At 50.2% G+C, this 16479-nt stretch overlaps 1 protein-coding gene across 1 annotated transcript in view; it reads left to right on the top strand.

Moving 5' to 3' along the window:
- The window catches only part of TUSC2 (tumor suppressor 2, mitochondrial calcium regulator), a 50625-nt gene extending 35860 nt beyond the window's left edge, over window positions 1-14765 (top strand). The window contains exons 3-4 of the transcript XR_007775097.1: window positions 14214-14358; window positions 14679-14765. The gene's annotated coding sequence lies outside the window, so the exon portion shown is untranslated. The remainder of the gene's footprint in view (window positions 1-14213; window positions 14359-14678) is intronic.
- The last annotated feature ends 1714 nt before the right edge of the window (window positions 14766-16479 follow it).

Here is a 16479-nt window from a genome sequence, read left to right on the forward strand (position 1 = left end):
GCTCAGGGAACCCACCTGAGGGAGAGACGCCTCTATACTGGCCCCCAACCTGACATGGCTGGGGCACCCCTCTACCAGCCCCAACTCTGCTTCGGCCTGGCCCTGCCGCGGCTGGGGCAGCACGGCCCCAGATGTGGCTGCAGTAACCTGGACACAGCCCAGTGCGGCCAGAATGGCCTGGCCCAAATCCAGTCCTGGCCTGGGTACCCCTTCCCCAAACCCAGCTCCCCTCCCCTGTCCCAAACCCAGCCCCAGCCCAGACCTGCTGGGGCAAAGGGGCGCCTATCCTCCAACCCCACTCCCAGAGTTGCCACAGCAAAGAAAAGCACCTTTCCTCCACCAGCCCAGGTGCTGCTGCGGGGAGAGCTGGGGGGAGTCCTCTCTCCCTGTCGTAGCCCCAGAGCATTCTCCTGCACCCCAAGCCCCTCATCCCACCCCAAAACCTGCACCCCCAGCTGGAGCCCTCACATACATGCCCCCCAACTCTCTGCCCCAGCCCCTCATCCCTGGCCCCACTCCAGAGCCTACACCCCCAGATGGAGCCCTCACACCCCTGAACCCCCAACCCTCTGACCCAGCCCTGAGCCCCCTGCCACACTCCAAACCCCTCGGCCCACCGGAACCACATGAATTTTATGTGTGCCAATATGAAGGTGATGTGTCACAAATCACCTCCATATTGGTGCACATAACAAAAATAATTCTGCACATTCTATGATTCATTCTGCACATGGATGGGAAAAATTAGAGGGAACACTGCCCTTCCTCTCTGTTGCTGCATGCACCGCCTCTCTGGAGACACAGGTGGGATACACAATACTTAAGGAGCAAGGTGAGGATGGGAGGGGAGGGGGAGCTGGGTGAGGGGGTAAGGAGGCGGGCGGTGAGCCTGTAGAAGAGTGAGGAGGCAGGGCTGGGTTTGGCTGCAGTGGGGGAGTGAGGAGGGATGCAGGAGGTGGGCGGGGGGTGGGTCAAGAGGTGAGCAGCGGGTGCATGGGTAGTGGGTGGAGCCCCCCTTTGGGGAGGCTAGCCCCCACCTCAACCCCTTCCACCCCCGCCCTAGCAGCAGGAGCCATGAGACCCCTCTGGCCCCTCTAGGCTGGAGCCACAAGCCCCCCAACCCGGAGAACCCTGAGTACCCCCCCCTCTTGGCTGGAGGAGTCCCAGCTTGCTGAAGCCCCGAATGTTTCCCCCCACAACACCCCTGGCTGGCTGTAGCTCGGAGCACACCCCCTCTCAGCCAGAGGAGCTCAGGGCCGGCCGAAGCTCTGAGCCCCACCATCTCCCTGGAGAAGCCCCTGGGTCAGCTGCAGCCACAGCCGTGCCTTCCCTCCTTTCCCCTCCCCAGTCCCAAGCCACCCAGATATGTTTTTCATTATTATTTGGACTTCTATTATGTCAAAGCATTTTTAAATTTACTTCAGAATTGTTGTACAACCACTTTTATCAAAAAAGCAGAAGAAACAACAATAATAATAATAATTAATAAAGATAAGAACATGCAAAGGACCTTATTTGTGTTTCTATTCTGTTAGGTCCAGTAAAGAATAGAGTGCATCTGACGAAGTGGGTATTCACCCACGAAAGCTCATGCTCCAATACGTTTGTTAGTCTATAAGGTGCTACAGAACTTTTTGCCGCTTTTACAGAATAGAGATAACTGTCCAAAAAAGCAAACGTGATTCTGGGATGCATTAAGAGGTGTGTTGTAAACAAGACATGAGAAGTCATTCTTCCGCTTTACTCTGCGCTGGTTAGGCCTCAACTGGAGTATTGTGTCCAGTTCTGGGCACCGCATTTCAAGAAAGATGTGGAGAAATTGGAGAGGGTCCAGAGAAGAGCAACAAGAATGATTAAAGGTCATGAGAACATGACCTATGAAGGAAGGCTAAAGGAATTGGGTTTGTTTAGTTTGGAAAAGAGAAGACTGAGAGGGGACCTGATAGCAGTTTTCAGGTATCTATAAGGGTGTCATCAAGAGGAGGGAGAAAACTTGTTCACCTTAGCCTCCAATGATAGAACAAGAAGCAATGGGCTTAAACTGCAGCAAGGGAGATTTAGGTTGGACATTAGGAAAAAGTTCCTAACTGTCAGGGTAGTTAAACACTGGAATAGATTGCCTAGGGAAGTTGTGGAATCTCCATCTCTGGAGATATTTAAGAGTAGGTTAGATAAATGTCTATTAGGGATGGTCTAGACAGTATTTGGTCTTGCCATGAGGGCAGGGGACTGGACTCGATGACCTCTCGAGGGCCCTTCCAGTCCTAGAGTCTATGAGTCTATGAGTCCATTATCTTTATTATTGAGTCTGCAAAAAAAAACCCAACCCCCCAAAAAACCTTACATAAATAAATTACAATGATTTGGATGTATATATGTGTATATTACCTTATTAATTTAGGAAAAATAAATAATCTTAGGAAAAAGTGTCAGTGCAGCCACCAGCAAGAGTTGGTGGCCGCACTCTGAGGCCACCAAAAAATTTGTTGTGGGAACCCCGGACTAAATGGTGCCTGGAGAAAGCTGACTTGCTCTCTGGCCTCATGCAAGTCTCTGCCCCTCCTGTGCCTCAGTTTCCCCATTTACAGACTAGGGGACGATGACACCAGGCTGATGGGAGGGGCTGGAGAAGGACAAAGTGTTAGGTGGAATCCTGGGAGGAGGGAATCGTTGTGAGGGCTCAGCCCATGGGAACACCATTCCACTGGGACACAGCTTCTCTTCATTAGTCTGCTGCTCTGCAGCAGGCAGGAGGGGCCGCCCTCCTCTGCCTTGCAACCTAGTTGAGGCTGTCATTGCCAGCTTCCTGGGCCATGGGTGGAAGTTCTCCAGAACAAGCCCACCAAGCTGGGGTTTACCCCAGAGCGTGCCCCTTTGGAATTAACGCACCACCAGCAGTTTTGGCCCCATGCCCCTGCTGCAGGGGGAGTGCAGGGTGGATGACCCGTGCAGAGCATTGTTTGCATGGACATAGTTGAGATCTGACCTCATCGTGAGTGTGTGTTCCACAGGAAATGGGGCGTGACTTTCCTGCAGGTGAAAGGCCCAGAGAAATGAAGTAACTTGCTCCAGGTCACACAGGAAGAGTGTAGCAGACACAGGAACTGAACCCAGAATAAGAGTAAATCACTTGGGCAATGTCTGTGTAACCCACACACCTCCTGGGTGTGGTGTTCTGTCCCATTGAGTGGCATCAAGACCACTTAGAGAGAGGTTAATGAGTTTGCTCTACAGCCATAGCTAACAGCTATATGGCTTTAGCTCATGCAATAGACACTCATGCATTTAGCTCCAGAGATCCCACGTTCAATCCCACCTGCCAATGGCTGGAGTCTGATGGTGTTACAAGTGGGAGCTTGTCTGGGATTTCAAATGGGAAGTTTCTGAAGCTCAGGATGTGCTTCCTAAGCTAGAGGAAGCCACACACCTCCTGGGCATGGCACTCTGTCCCATAAAGTGGGACTGTAGTGGGATGGTCACCCCGCTCCTGCCCGGAGGCATTAAAAGTAGTCCTGGAGGGGGCTGCAACTGGGTGAAAGGGATTAAGAACAGCTGGAAAAGCTGAGTGAGTAGCTGACCATGGCCAGCTCAGTTAAGGCCCAGCTGGCCCTTATAAGAGGGCTGTGGGCCAGAGGCTTGAAAAAGAGACACTCTCTCTAGTTTCAGAGAGAGAAGGACTGGGCTGCCTGGGAAGCTGAGAAGGGTATCTAGGGTAGAGCAGTGCTGGGGAAGGGCAGAGGGAGCTGGGGAGCTCCTGCCTAGCAAAGGCCCAGGCTGCGGGCCAATTTAAGGGCCCACAAAAGGTACTGGGGCAGCCCAGAAATAGGCAGAGGCAGCTGGTCCAACCCCCCTTGCCAGTGCTGAGTGGTTTATAGACTGCAGCCTGCCCCAGGGAGCGGGGGCTAGATGATGACTGGCAGTAGCCACTGAGGGAAGGTGAGGATAGGGGATTGGGGGTTCCCCGGAAAGGGGAGACCCAGACTGAGGGGGTACTGCAGTGGGCAGAGTCTCTGGGCAGAGGGCACTGGGGTCCGGGAGGGACATGGTGGCCAGCAGCAGGCGAGACACTGGCCTGCAGAGGGCACTCTGGAGCTGGAGAAGAGCTAATTCCCAGGATGACCAGCAGGAGGTGCCATGCCAGTGAGTCATCACCCCACCACAGGCACCAAGACCACTTAGCAAGAGATTAATGAATTTTCTAACAGCCATATGACATTTAGCTCCAGAAGTCCCAGGTTCGATCCCACCCACTGATGACCAGGGTCTGTCGATGTTACATCTACACTATGGCAGCACATCTATAGCACCAGACTGTAGATGCTTCCTACATCACTGGAGAGTTTGTCCATCAGTGTAGGTAAAACAGCTTTCTACGTGATTGTAGCTAGATAGGTCAATGGATGGATTTTTCTGTCCACTAGTCGCATCTACCTGGTGTTAAGGCAGCATAGCTAGAGTGCTCAGGGTTTTCACACCCGCATACCCCTCCGAGGGCCATATCTCTGTTGACCTAATATTCAAGTGTAGCCCAGACCTCAGGATAAATTGTGCAGATCTCTGAGCCTCTCTCTCCTGTTTGACTTGAGCAAGGAAACAGTTCACTCCTCCCTGAGGTCACTGGGGCCGGTCCCACCTCTCCAGTCCCTGCTAGCTCTCTACAGCCCCAGCTCTTCACCAATTAGGCTTGGGTCCCATTTTTGAGGTTGGTTTTGCAACCGGAACAGCTAGAGCCTTTATTCGTGTTTTAAGTGGAAGCTGAGCCTCTGCAGACCAACCAAGCAGCTCACCAGTGGCTCCAGCCTGCTGTCCCACCCCACACTGACTGAACCTGAGCCCTGCCATCAGAGATCTCAAAGTGCTTTACGAGGGAGGGTCACCATGCTGATCCCCATTTTGCAGAAAGTAAATGGAGGCAGAGAGGGGAAGGGATTTGCTCCGGGTGCCGCAGGGTGAATCCAGGACTCCAGATCTAAAAGTAAGAGACTGTCCTGATTGGACAACAGGGTCAGAGCCACTGGCAGACTCATAATCCTCTACACATGATCTGGGGCGGGGGAGGGGGGATGATGTGGGGACAAAGAGAGACACTGAGACAGCTAAATATAGATAGATAGATTCTGGAAGCGCTATTTTTGTTCAGGACCTTTTCTTCTTCTGTTACCAAGCCCTCCCCTTCCTCATTCTCTATTGGTGAAATGATAATTACAACTAGAATAATAAAGCACCTTGATGATCATACGTCAGGGGCACAGCAGCCCAATGGCTGACAAGGAAAATCATGCTTCTTGTCAAACCCATCAGAAACTAACAAACAGTGGATAATGAAACTGGTCGGACTTAATTTGTTTGGAGCTTCAAATGTCCTTCGACCAAGTGAAGAGGCCATTGAGGAACTGATTGAGAGCCCTGTCCTGAATCAGAGCCAGGCCTGCCTGTGGACTGTGTCACATGTCGGAATCATCAAGCCCTTGCGCTGTGGAGTGAGATGGATTTATGCTCTTCAGTGCCTCAGCTCATGTAGCTCTGCAATATGATAGCTATCACTTATTACGCAGCCTTTTTTGCAAACTCCATTATTGTATTTGCCTCCTACAGCAGAGAGTCCCCTGGGTTAACTACAACCTGCTTGTATAACTATCTCCCTTTTCTAGTCCAGAGCATACTGCCCTTCAGTGTCCCCTTGCCCTCTTATTTTAGGATAGAATGAATGCACCGGCCCTGCCCCACTATGCCGGTGGGGGGGTGCTGGGGACAATTCCCAGCTGCAGGTACTGACGTGCAAGGCTGGGAGCAGTGAATGGCTCCTGTCTCTGTCTAGTTCTGGCTATTGAAGGAGCAGGGTTTGATGGGCTCCAGTTCACCTTGGCTGGTGGCCGTGATGACACGTGGCCTAGAAAGTGGGGGAGGGGGAAGACAAGTGGGGTGTCAGGCTGAGCCTGGGGGTGCCCATAAGCTGCAATGGGGATACCCAAGATTCCAAGGCAGGAAGGCTGCCCGGAGTCTGGGAGAGAAATGAGAAGAGGCAGCAGCCCAGATCTCCTGCTCCCTGCCTGTTCCCAGGCACTGAGTGCCGGAACGTGACCCATGCTCAGGAAGAGACGGTCTCCTGTTCCCCATCGGATGGCACAGGACGTAAAGGGGACAAGGAAACCCCCGGCCCACAAAGCTGTCAACAGGAAACTGCCACAGAGTCACTTACTGAAAGCTTTTTGGCTTGGTGCACACTGAGCCTTGTCTGTGCAGTGGTGACTTTGCAACAGCAGCCCCCAGGCCAGGCGGGCAGGCAGCTGGGTCACTGCTCCCTTCGGGTAGTATTTCTCCTCCACTAGCAGCTCACTCACCTTCCAGCACCTGGGGCTCAGGCTCTTGAACAACCCTGCCTGTGTAGAAACCCACCCCACTGGGTTTTGGTGCCGCAGACCCTGGCTGCATTAAAGACTGCCAGCTCCCTGATCCCTTCTGTGTTTCAGGGATTGCCCTGGGGCTTCTCAGGGCAGCCGGTGAGCGGTCATGGGGAGGCCCAACAGGTAGAAGCAATCTCTCCACTGACATCATCTCAGTCTTTTCCTCCTCACAATTCACCATCATCGTTAAATCGAGGAGCACAGTCCATGGAGTTCTACTGTGCAGCCTCTGGCCATCCTTGCCTTCCTGTGGAGGTGCAGCCCACAAAGACTACATGTCTCAGCATGCAAAGCTCCAGCCAGATGTCTGGCCTACCAAGGAGCCTAAGGTGGTGCCAAAGGCCATATTCATTACAGAGCCTGCTACACTCTGTACCTCAGGGGAGCACCTTGTAACCCCCATATTAATCATTTATATATAATTGGGATATTTCATATAAAGCATGCCATGTAAGGTATCATGGGAAAGGTTATGATCTGCTCAAAGCCGTTGTTCTATCTAAGTATGTATATCATTGGTGTATATGAAGTTATGAGATTGTGTTTTATGGTTGTCACTAAAATATGCTGTGAGTTGGGGAATTGCCCAGATATTAGCTCCCCAGAGATAACAAGGGAGCTAAGCAACACCAGGGCAGGTGTTGAAAAAACATCAACAGCCATTGTCCAGCAAGGGAGTTACAATTCAATGACTCACTTGCACAATGTCACATCAGGGGAATTAGGATGGAAGAATCCCATGCACTGCTACAGACTAGGGACCGAATGGCTAGGCAGCAGTTCTGCAGAAAAGGACCTAGGGGTTACAGTAGATGAGAAGCTGGATATGAGTCAACAGTGTGCCCTTGTTGCCAAGAAGGCTAATGGCATTTTGGGTTGTATAAGTAGGGGCATTGCCAGCAGATCGAGGGACGTGATCATTCCCCTCTATTTGACATTGGTGAGGCCTCATTGGGAGTACTGTGTCCAGTTTTGGGCCCCACACTACAAGAAGGATGTGGAAAAATTGGAAAGAGTCCAGCGGAGGGCAACAAAAATGATTAGGGGGCTGGAGCACATGACTTATGAGAAGAGGCTGAGGGAACTGGGATTGTTTAGTCTGCAGAAGAGAAGAATGAGGGGGGATTTGATAGCTGCTTTCAACTATCTGATAGGGGGTTCCAAAGAGGATGGATCTAGACTGTTCTCAGTGGTACCAGATGATAGAACAAGGAGTAATAGTCTCAAGTTGCAGTGGGGGAGGTCTAGGTTGGATATTAGGAAACACTATTTCACTAGGAGGGTGGTAAAGCACTGGAATGGGTTACCTAGGGAGGTGGTGTAATCTCCTTTGTTAGAGGTTTTTAAGGTCAGGTTTGACAAAGCTCTGGCTGAGATTATTTAGTTGGGGATTGATCCTGCTTTGAGCAGGGGGTTGGACTAGATGACCTCCTGAGGTCCCTTCCAACCCTGATATTCTATGATTCTATGAATTGCTCAACCTTGCCTGGGGACTCAGAAATGCCCACCAGACATGCCAGGACTTGTGTTCTCCAAGCACATGGAGTGAGTATATAAAATAGGGGACAGAGGCTGCATGGTTGGTCCTTTCTCCTACCCCACCCATGCTGAAGGCAACAAGAATGCTGCAGTTGAGGATACTGGTCCCCAGGCTAACAAGGAGAACCTGCATATGAAGGACTGCAATCAACCTGAAGTATCCAGTCGACTGAGAAAATCTGCTTAGTCCAGATATTGCCTAGCCTAATACTGTTAAGAATTGAGACTGAACGCTTATCTTTTATTTTCTTTTGATAACTACTCTGACTTTTTGCCTATCACTTATAATCACATAAAATCCATCTCTTGTAATCAATACACTTATTCTAATGTTTATCTTTACCAGTGGGTTTGACTGAAGTGTTTGGTAAATCTGCTCACATTACAAAGGCTGGTGTATGTCCACTTTCCATTGATGAAGTGGTGAACCCATTAATAAACTTGCATTGTTCAAGAAACGTTCTTGAGCAGTGCAAGATGGTATATTCCTGAGGTACAGTGCTGGAAGTTAGGCGGATTTGGCTGGTGCCTGTCTCTGTGTGATTCATGAGCGGCTCTGGGAGCATTCATGCAATCTGGCTGGGTGTGGGGTTCCACATGCAATTGTACTGAGTAGTAACAGCACCCGAAAGGGTTTGCTGCTTGTCACCAGGCATTGTGCAAGATGGCCCAGATTAGTGATTTAAAGAGGCACAGTGGTCCCCTAGTCCCAGGTTACACCCCAGGGATCCCATCACAGAGGAACAACCACAGGTCCCAGCATGCAGTGCTCCTCGCTGCCAGAGATGGGGATTGGCACCTGCCATCTTTATGGGTACTACTTGGAGCGCTGCATGCCAGGACCCGTAGGCCCTCACGATCACATGGCCGCAGCGTGCCCCGTGTTAGGTGAATGCAGCTGTTGGTCAGGGGAAGGTTGGGTGCCTTGAAGTAAGTGAGTGATGAGCCATGCCTGGGGGGTGCTGGGACAGCACTGGTGAAGTGCGTGCAGCAGGTACTCAAAGGCTGAGGAATAGGGTTCTCCAGGCACTGCACAACTTACACTGAGCCTCACTGCCTCCGGCGACACAGAGACTATTAAACAACTCAGGAAAGAGCAGGTCAGCGCCTTGAGCTTGCTGGGGCCCATTGTCCCAGGCATGACATCACAGGCAGCCAATGGGAAAGGCCCCCCAGTGAGCCGAGCTCTGAAGCCCTTTGGCAGCACAAGCCCCAGGGAGCAGGCAGCAGGGGTGAGCCGGCTAAGGAAGGAAGTGACCTCAAGGCAGATGAGATATGGAGGGGGCCAGAGAATCAAAGGGAGCAGGAGCACTGCCAGGGAACGTGGTCACCAGCAGCAGGGGAGCCCAGCACTGACTTTTATTGTTCAGAGTTCAGCGCAAATGGAATAATCCCGAAGCATGGGAAGAAAACACAGCTTAGGCCATTTCTCCAGCTGCTGTGGAAACAGCCCAGAGCCCCCTCCCTCCAGCATGGCTCCTGGCCCCTATGCCCTCCTGAGTATCCCAATGTGGGAAGAGCCCTGCAGTGGGCTGGAGAACACGGGCTGGTGGAGAGAGCCTGCTTGAAGCTCCTAACACACCGAACTTGGAGGGTGGATGGCTCCCACTCCCCAGCTGTGTGCAAATGTGCAAGGGAAGGATCTTCCCTTTAGCAAACAGGAGCATTAGCTGAGGTGGAGTTTCCTTCTCCTACTGCAGAGCCTGCTTGGCTGGTATGAAAGCATGTTGCAGCTGACTACTGTGTATTTAACCCTTCAGCATACACAGTGCAGGATTTCACAGATAGGGCTGCTGTTCAATTTTACATCCACCAGCAGGCACAGATATTAGGGCTTAGTCTCTGCAGTTTGGCTAGATGGGTTAGTTTCCAAGCGCTATTTCTATGCAGGAGGCACCAGATGGCGCTGTTAGGCAGAGCCTTACAAGCCCTTTTCTTAGCATGCAGCACAGCCCAGGCTTTAACAACACGCCATATTTGTGATGCACATTCTTTGCTTGGGAGCTGGTGCAAACAGCAAGTGTTTGCTCTTTACCTTGGGCTCTTGAGCTAGAGTTGGTGCAGAGGTGCTCCCTGGGACCCAGACATCTGGAATCCCTTTGAAACAGCAGGGGGAATTCAGGGAGGCAGAGTATAATTAGAATCGGGCCTGGACAGCAGGGCTAATGAACGTACTCTTGCAGGACCTACCCTGGGAATTTTAATAACCTTAAGTGATCAGCAGCTTAGTTTTAAGTCTTTGCCAAAAGATGGCATCTGCAAAGCCACAGCACTGCAGGCCTGGTTTAGAAGGCAGAGTGCCTCCTAGTGAGTCACGAACTGCTCCCTTCTCATCCCTTGCCCTGCCAGTCGTGATCAGTGGCACAGCATGGTGTGGTATGGCTTGGCTGGCACCCCTATCGTTTGGTACAGAGTCTCTGTGACGCTCAGGAACAAGCTGTTCTCTAGCCTGTGCCAGTTTAAACGTTGCAAATGAGGAGAAGAAAATTTTGTCCCTCCCATCAGAAAACAATTCTGGGCAGACAAGACCATTGTACTTAAACAAAACCTCCTGTCCCAGTGTTTCCTACTGCACAGCTAGAAGGGAGCTGCCAACTGCCTTCCGCTGCCTCTGCCCAGCTCTCACACTGGGACAGGGGTGAAAGGAGCAACGAGGAGGAGGTCCCTGGTTGGTTAAGCAGTTTGCTTGTCAAGGCGGTAGTTAGCAAGTGACTGGCCCCTATTCCCAACCCTGCCAGCGACTCCTTGTGGGACTGGGCTGAGTCACTTCACCATTCTGGGCCTCAGTCTCCAAGGACAGTGATACTGGCCCAGCACTGGAAAGGGCTCAGCTCTACCACCATGAAGTGCTCAGCTCTGTGTGAGCCATGGGGGTAGTAGGCCCTTTCCAGTGGGGCTTCCTAAGCTGAAGGCAACAGATTCCTCTGACCTTAGGTACCTTTATCAGCCACTCCTTGGGTATAGAGGGCAAGCAACGATGCAGTAGGTGCTAGAGATTAGGGAGTGTTTAGGGATGTGCATTGTTTGGAGACAGGCTCCTCCCTCATGATCGCTGCAGCACAACTGTTTCTGCTGTAGCAGTTTGAGGAACTTAGCACTACATCACTCCAAAGGCTCTCAAATCCCAACATGCAGCGATGCCTTCAGCTGGACTGGCCTATGCATTCCTGGACATTGATTATGCCATTCTCGGTACCTGTGTAGTCCTGAAAGAGCAAGAGCAGGCTCCGAGCTCAGCAGCACAGGCTGCCCAGATCACATCACGACAGCGCACAGCAATCAGCATTGGCTCCTGGCTGTACACTGGCACCACTTCAGTCCTCATCTTCACTGGACTCCAGGGGGTGGGCCCATGGCACCAGCATGACACCATCACCGTGCATGATCACCCTCTGCTCCAGCACAATAATGGAACCGGCAGCTGCAAGAGCAAGACACGTGCAGGAGACAGAGCATTCTCGGGGACTAGCCACCAATCTAGAACTCATGGCCAGAAGAAATCAGGGGAAACATGAACATAATATTAAGGAACCAGCCAGGCCCAGTGGGGTCCAAATAGCTCTGCTTATTGAGCATCCCCAGCATCTAGGCCCAGCTACATAGAGTTTGCTGCTGTGGCTGGGTTCTGCTTCTTGCAGCTTCTTAAACAAAACACAGTGATCGCCACTAGAAGGGTTACAAACGATTTGAAGGGATATTGCCCTATTCCTATACACTACAGGCTCCTCCACCTTTAATGTAATTGTAAAGTGCCAAAAAGTTACAATGCATCACTCACTAAACGCACAACATGCTACAAATTCAGTCTGAGAACTGGTTTGTAACTTCTCCGTGGATCACATCTACCTGGCATCCCACCCATTTCGGAACGGTGTCTGCACTTTTTCAGGTCGCTGGATCAGCAACAGCTTTCTGCCCGATAGCATTCCGGTCTCTTGTAGTAGAAACAGGACCCTGAGGCTCACTGGTGCTATCACAAGTCGCTGTGGCTGTATTGCAAGTTCAGTGTTTTCAACAGGCGTTGCTGTGGGACAGAACATTCCACAGGACTTGTGCTCCAAAGCAGGTCTGTCTGTCTTCTCCACGACATGTCTGGTGCCTCTTCTATCTGATAAGGCAGAAGATCAGTCTGCGACACAATCTTCAGATTTCCATGACTTAAAGCAGGTGTCTCTTATGAAGACTTTCTCCCATGTGAAAGCTATGCAGTTAGGTGGAATTATTTTGTGGCCAGTTGATCACACTGTTTCTTATGAATGTCTCTCTGTAGGTCGGACCTTAACAATTCCAGGAGAGACCTTAAATTACGTCCCATAAACAACATTGCTGCCTCCTGATTTGTAGCAGCATGGGCTATGTTCCTATAGGCCAACATAAAATTCACAGTCTTGTACTGTAAACTGCCTTTATCCAAGGCTGTAGTGCAAACTGTTTGAATGTCTGAATAAACTTTTCTGCTACTTCATCTGTGGCAAGAAGGGAATTCGCTGATGTGACATGATTGATCCCATTTCTTTTGACACACAAATTAAACTCTTTGGATGGGAATTGAGTTCCATTGTCACTTACAATCTGGTCAGGAACTTCTGTCTGTGCAAACAAGTCTTAACGCTTCCACCATCTGAGTGGAATTAGCTGAGTTCATACAGAATACTTCAGGCCGTTTAGAATGGGCATCTTCTGCAATCAAAGACATATGTTCCATTAACAGCACCTAGGGGCTACGTGGATCTGCTGCCATGGGGCAGATGATTACCCCCAAGAATGCAAAGGAGCATATCTAGGTCTGCGTTGTGTTTGTTAACAATCATGCCATTTCCTCTGCTTGTTTATCAATCCCTGTCCACCACGCACAACTCCCAACCAGGATTTTCATTCTCAAAGGTTCTCGTGTAATTCTTGGTAGAGGCGTGACCTGAGCTACATTGGAACCACCACCCGAGGGCCACACATTAGGCATAGGTGGTGGGTAGGCAGGGCTAGAGAGGGCTCATCCCCCTTCCCAAACCTATCTCTGCTTTGCCACCCTGCTGCCCACGTGCATGCCCAACTCGGTAAGTGAAGCCCTCAAGCCAGTGGCACTCTGCCTGCATATGGATGCACATATCACACGATGCTGGGGCAGGCGCCTCCGAATCAGTGAATGCTCGAGTGGGGAGCTGGGCCCAGCCCCACGGAACTAGAGCTGCTGATTTCCCCTCTCCCTCTGAGAGTAGGTCCCTTTCAAACACCCACAGGGGTGGGACTCAGGCCCCTCCTCCCCAAGAATATTTTCCCAGCCACCTGTGACATTCATCAGCCTGGATATCCACATAATTGGTCATTTCAAGCAAAGAAAGCTGGCCATAGTTGTCCATGCACATTAGGCCATCCATTCATCAGCCAGCATGGACTGTTTTCAGTGGCATGTCATACCATGGCATTTGTCACTGGCAAGGGTTCAAGCTGGACCATGGAGAATATACGTACTGTCTCTGACTCCACTTGAGGATCCATCCCTGCTGCGTGCAGTGGCTAGCGTGACAAGCAGAAGCTTTAAAGTTAATCTTGTAACAACAAGCAGCCAAAAATACAGCCCCTCTCTGCAACCATTGCAGGCGCTCCTCATCTTTGGGTTTCAGATTGCAGGTGGAGGTTGATGATCTAGACCCAGAATAAACCAGTTCCCCTACAGAGACTGGTGAAACTTTGTAACTCCCCAGCCTAAGCTCAGAGCTTCTCTGTCAATGGCATGTAGCCCATCTTTGGCTGCTGCCAGCAAATATCTCCAATAGCTGAAGATAGGACACTAGATGAGGAGGCTCTGGGTTACTACAGAGAATTCTTTCCCAGGTGTCTGGCTGCTGGGTCTTGCCCACTGTCATGGAGTCAGCGGGGCAATGCTCTGGAACTACTCCGTACAAAGCCAGTCAGGACTCTAGGGGAGCCTCCTCTCTCTGAACATACTGTCTCCAGAGGAAGAAGCTTACACAGCTTCCACTGTCCTGGGTCTGACCTCAAAGCATTCAGCATCCCCTTCCACACCTGTTAGTTTTTATTATTTATTTCAGGACCCTACTTCCAGAAGACTGCGGGAAGCCAACAGAAGTCTCCCAAGATTCCCTCAGTATAGCCCATCTATCAGAGCTTATCTAAAATAATCACAGAGACCACAACTTAAACAATCGATTCTTTATTAACTAGGGAATTAGGAATAGGATAGGCAAGAAGGGAATGAGGAGGCAGGATTAATACCGAACAGATTTTATAACCAGTCACTCTTTCACACAGGAATTACTAAAGGGTAAATGATGGCTGCTCTCTATACCGTGTCCAGATGCTGCTGCTGCTGAGACCAGGATTTGATGAATGACTCACTGGACCACGATTCCCCCTGGAACAGTGACCACACCAGAAAATGACGATGAGGAATCAGGTAAGAGGCCTAACTAACTTCCCAACCTAACCTCTTTGCAACATCCTGTTTGAGTAAGAGCCCTAGCCACTTGAGGTAGAAACCCTGTGGATGGAAGTATGCTTCCCTTAAAACAATAAACCCCAACAATAAATCAGATCTTTTCCCATTCAATTAGTGTTAAGCTATTACTTAGATGGATAACTGGTGTCTAATCTCTTCCCTTCTCTCTGAGGTAAGAGCAGAGGAATAAGAACCCCTTCCTGCTCTTTCCCAACCTATATAATCCCTCCCATTGCCTAACAACAACCTACTAGATTTACCGCCTTTTCTCTCCTAAGGGAACAAGAAGGCTGTCTAACATGGTGGACTACTTGGCCTTTACAAACCAAAATGGCGGACAATAAACAAAACCATATTAAACACCATTACCAAGTATCAGGTCATAATTTGATTTGGGTGGAACTCACACACCGTGCGCTTCCCGCTGCCAGTGCACCCGGGAGGGGCTCCTGGGGAAGCCAGAGGGCCTTGCAACCCAACTCCGCCGTCAGACGTGACTCTCAGCCAGCCAGTAAAACAGAAGGTTTAGAACTCAGCGTAGGACAGAACTTGTTATCACAGAAATCAGTGTCTTTCAGCCAAGTCCATCATGGGGGGGAGGGAAGCCCAGAGCCAGGGCTCTAACCCTCCCCCGGCACCCCCAGCAAGATGAGACTGATTCGTTTCCAGCTGCCTGGCCCCTGCCCTGCCCTGCCCATTGCTCCTCCTCCAGCCTTTGTCTCGCTTCCTGGGCAAAGAGTCACCTGATCGCATCCCGCTCCTGGGTCTCAGGTTACAAAGGGGTGGTCATAGCATCTGTGCAGGCAGCTGGAGCAATCCCCACAAAAGTCAAACACCCTTATTCCCACCACCTAGATGACCTCCTCAGGTCCCTTCCAACCCTGATATTCTATGATACTTCCCCACCTCCCAGGCCAGCCCACAACATTTTGGCACCTGAGACGGGGAGCTCAAATGACACCCCCACGCCCCCTCACTTCGGCTAAAACTTTGAAAGGTCTCAATTCTGCCTTCTTCCTGTTCTACTCCTCTCATGGTACTGCTCTGCTGCTTACTCCTATAAAGAAGAATTAACAACTTAAAATGCCTTGTTCAAAAATTTTAAGTAACACTTAACTTTCAAACGCCTTAACAGCAAATGTAACTTTTCTTGTCTGCATAACAAACACTGGCATTTTTATGTGTTTGAATAATCAAAGTGGTGCTTTCTGGGTTGCAAAGATTTGAACTGCTTCCTGAAGGTCCACAGTCTGGGCCAGCCCATGCGCTATTGAGATGATTGCAAGGTTGACCAGCCTTTCTTGTGTCATTGTAGAGAGTAGATGTGTTTTTATTAACTTCAGCTTGGAGAAGCTGCGTTCTTCACTGGCAACTGTTACAAGAAGTGTTAGAAGTATGCACACAGCAACAAAAACATTTGAAAAGAGGGTGGTCATCTTATTTGTGTACATATATTCCAGAACAGCCTTTGGAGTTGATCCTGCTGAAATGTATCTTGAAAGGGCTTTCAGTTCATCACCTAAATCACTTGCATCAATATTGCATGTCATCATGTGTCAACACTGTCTCTAGTGCCCTGCATTGCTGGTGTAGGACTTCTTCAGGTATAATGAGGAGTTTTGGAATATCATACACCATCCTAAATATACTGCTGTGTTCCTTGAGGGGACGGAGGGATAGTTCAGTGGTTTGAGCATTGGCCTGCTAAATGCAGGGTTGTGAGTTCAATCCTTGAGAGGGCCAGTTGGGGATTAGTCCTGCTTTGAGCAGGGGATATGGACTAGATGACTTCCTGAGGTCCCTTCCAACCCACAGGACCTTGAGCTGCATGAAACATTCTTCAACTGACTGCACAATCTAGCACTTGGTTAAATAATTCAACTTTGAATTGTTGTTTGGGGTCTCTTACAGGATTATCCCATGACTCATAATCAAAATGCCTTCTTCTTTAATGACTCTTATATTCTTGAATGGGTGGGAAAATAGCTTCAGTGTGAAGTTCCTCTGCCAACTTCTGTGCACTCTCTTCAGAACATTTTGAAATCCCTCATCTGACCAGTAAGACTGTAGATATGACTG

The sequence above is a fragment of the Gopherus flavomarginatus genome, chromosome 6 (genome assembly GCF_025201925.1).
Source record: "Gopherus flavomarginatus isolate rGopFla2 chromosome 6, rGopFla2.mat.asm, whole genome shotgun sequence".
NCBI lineage: Eukaryota > Metazoa > Chordata > Testudines > Testudinidae > Gopherus > Gopherus flavomarginatus.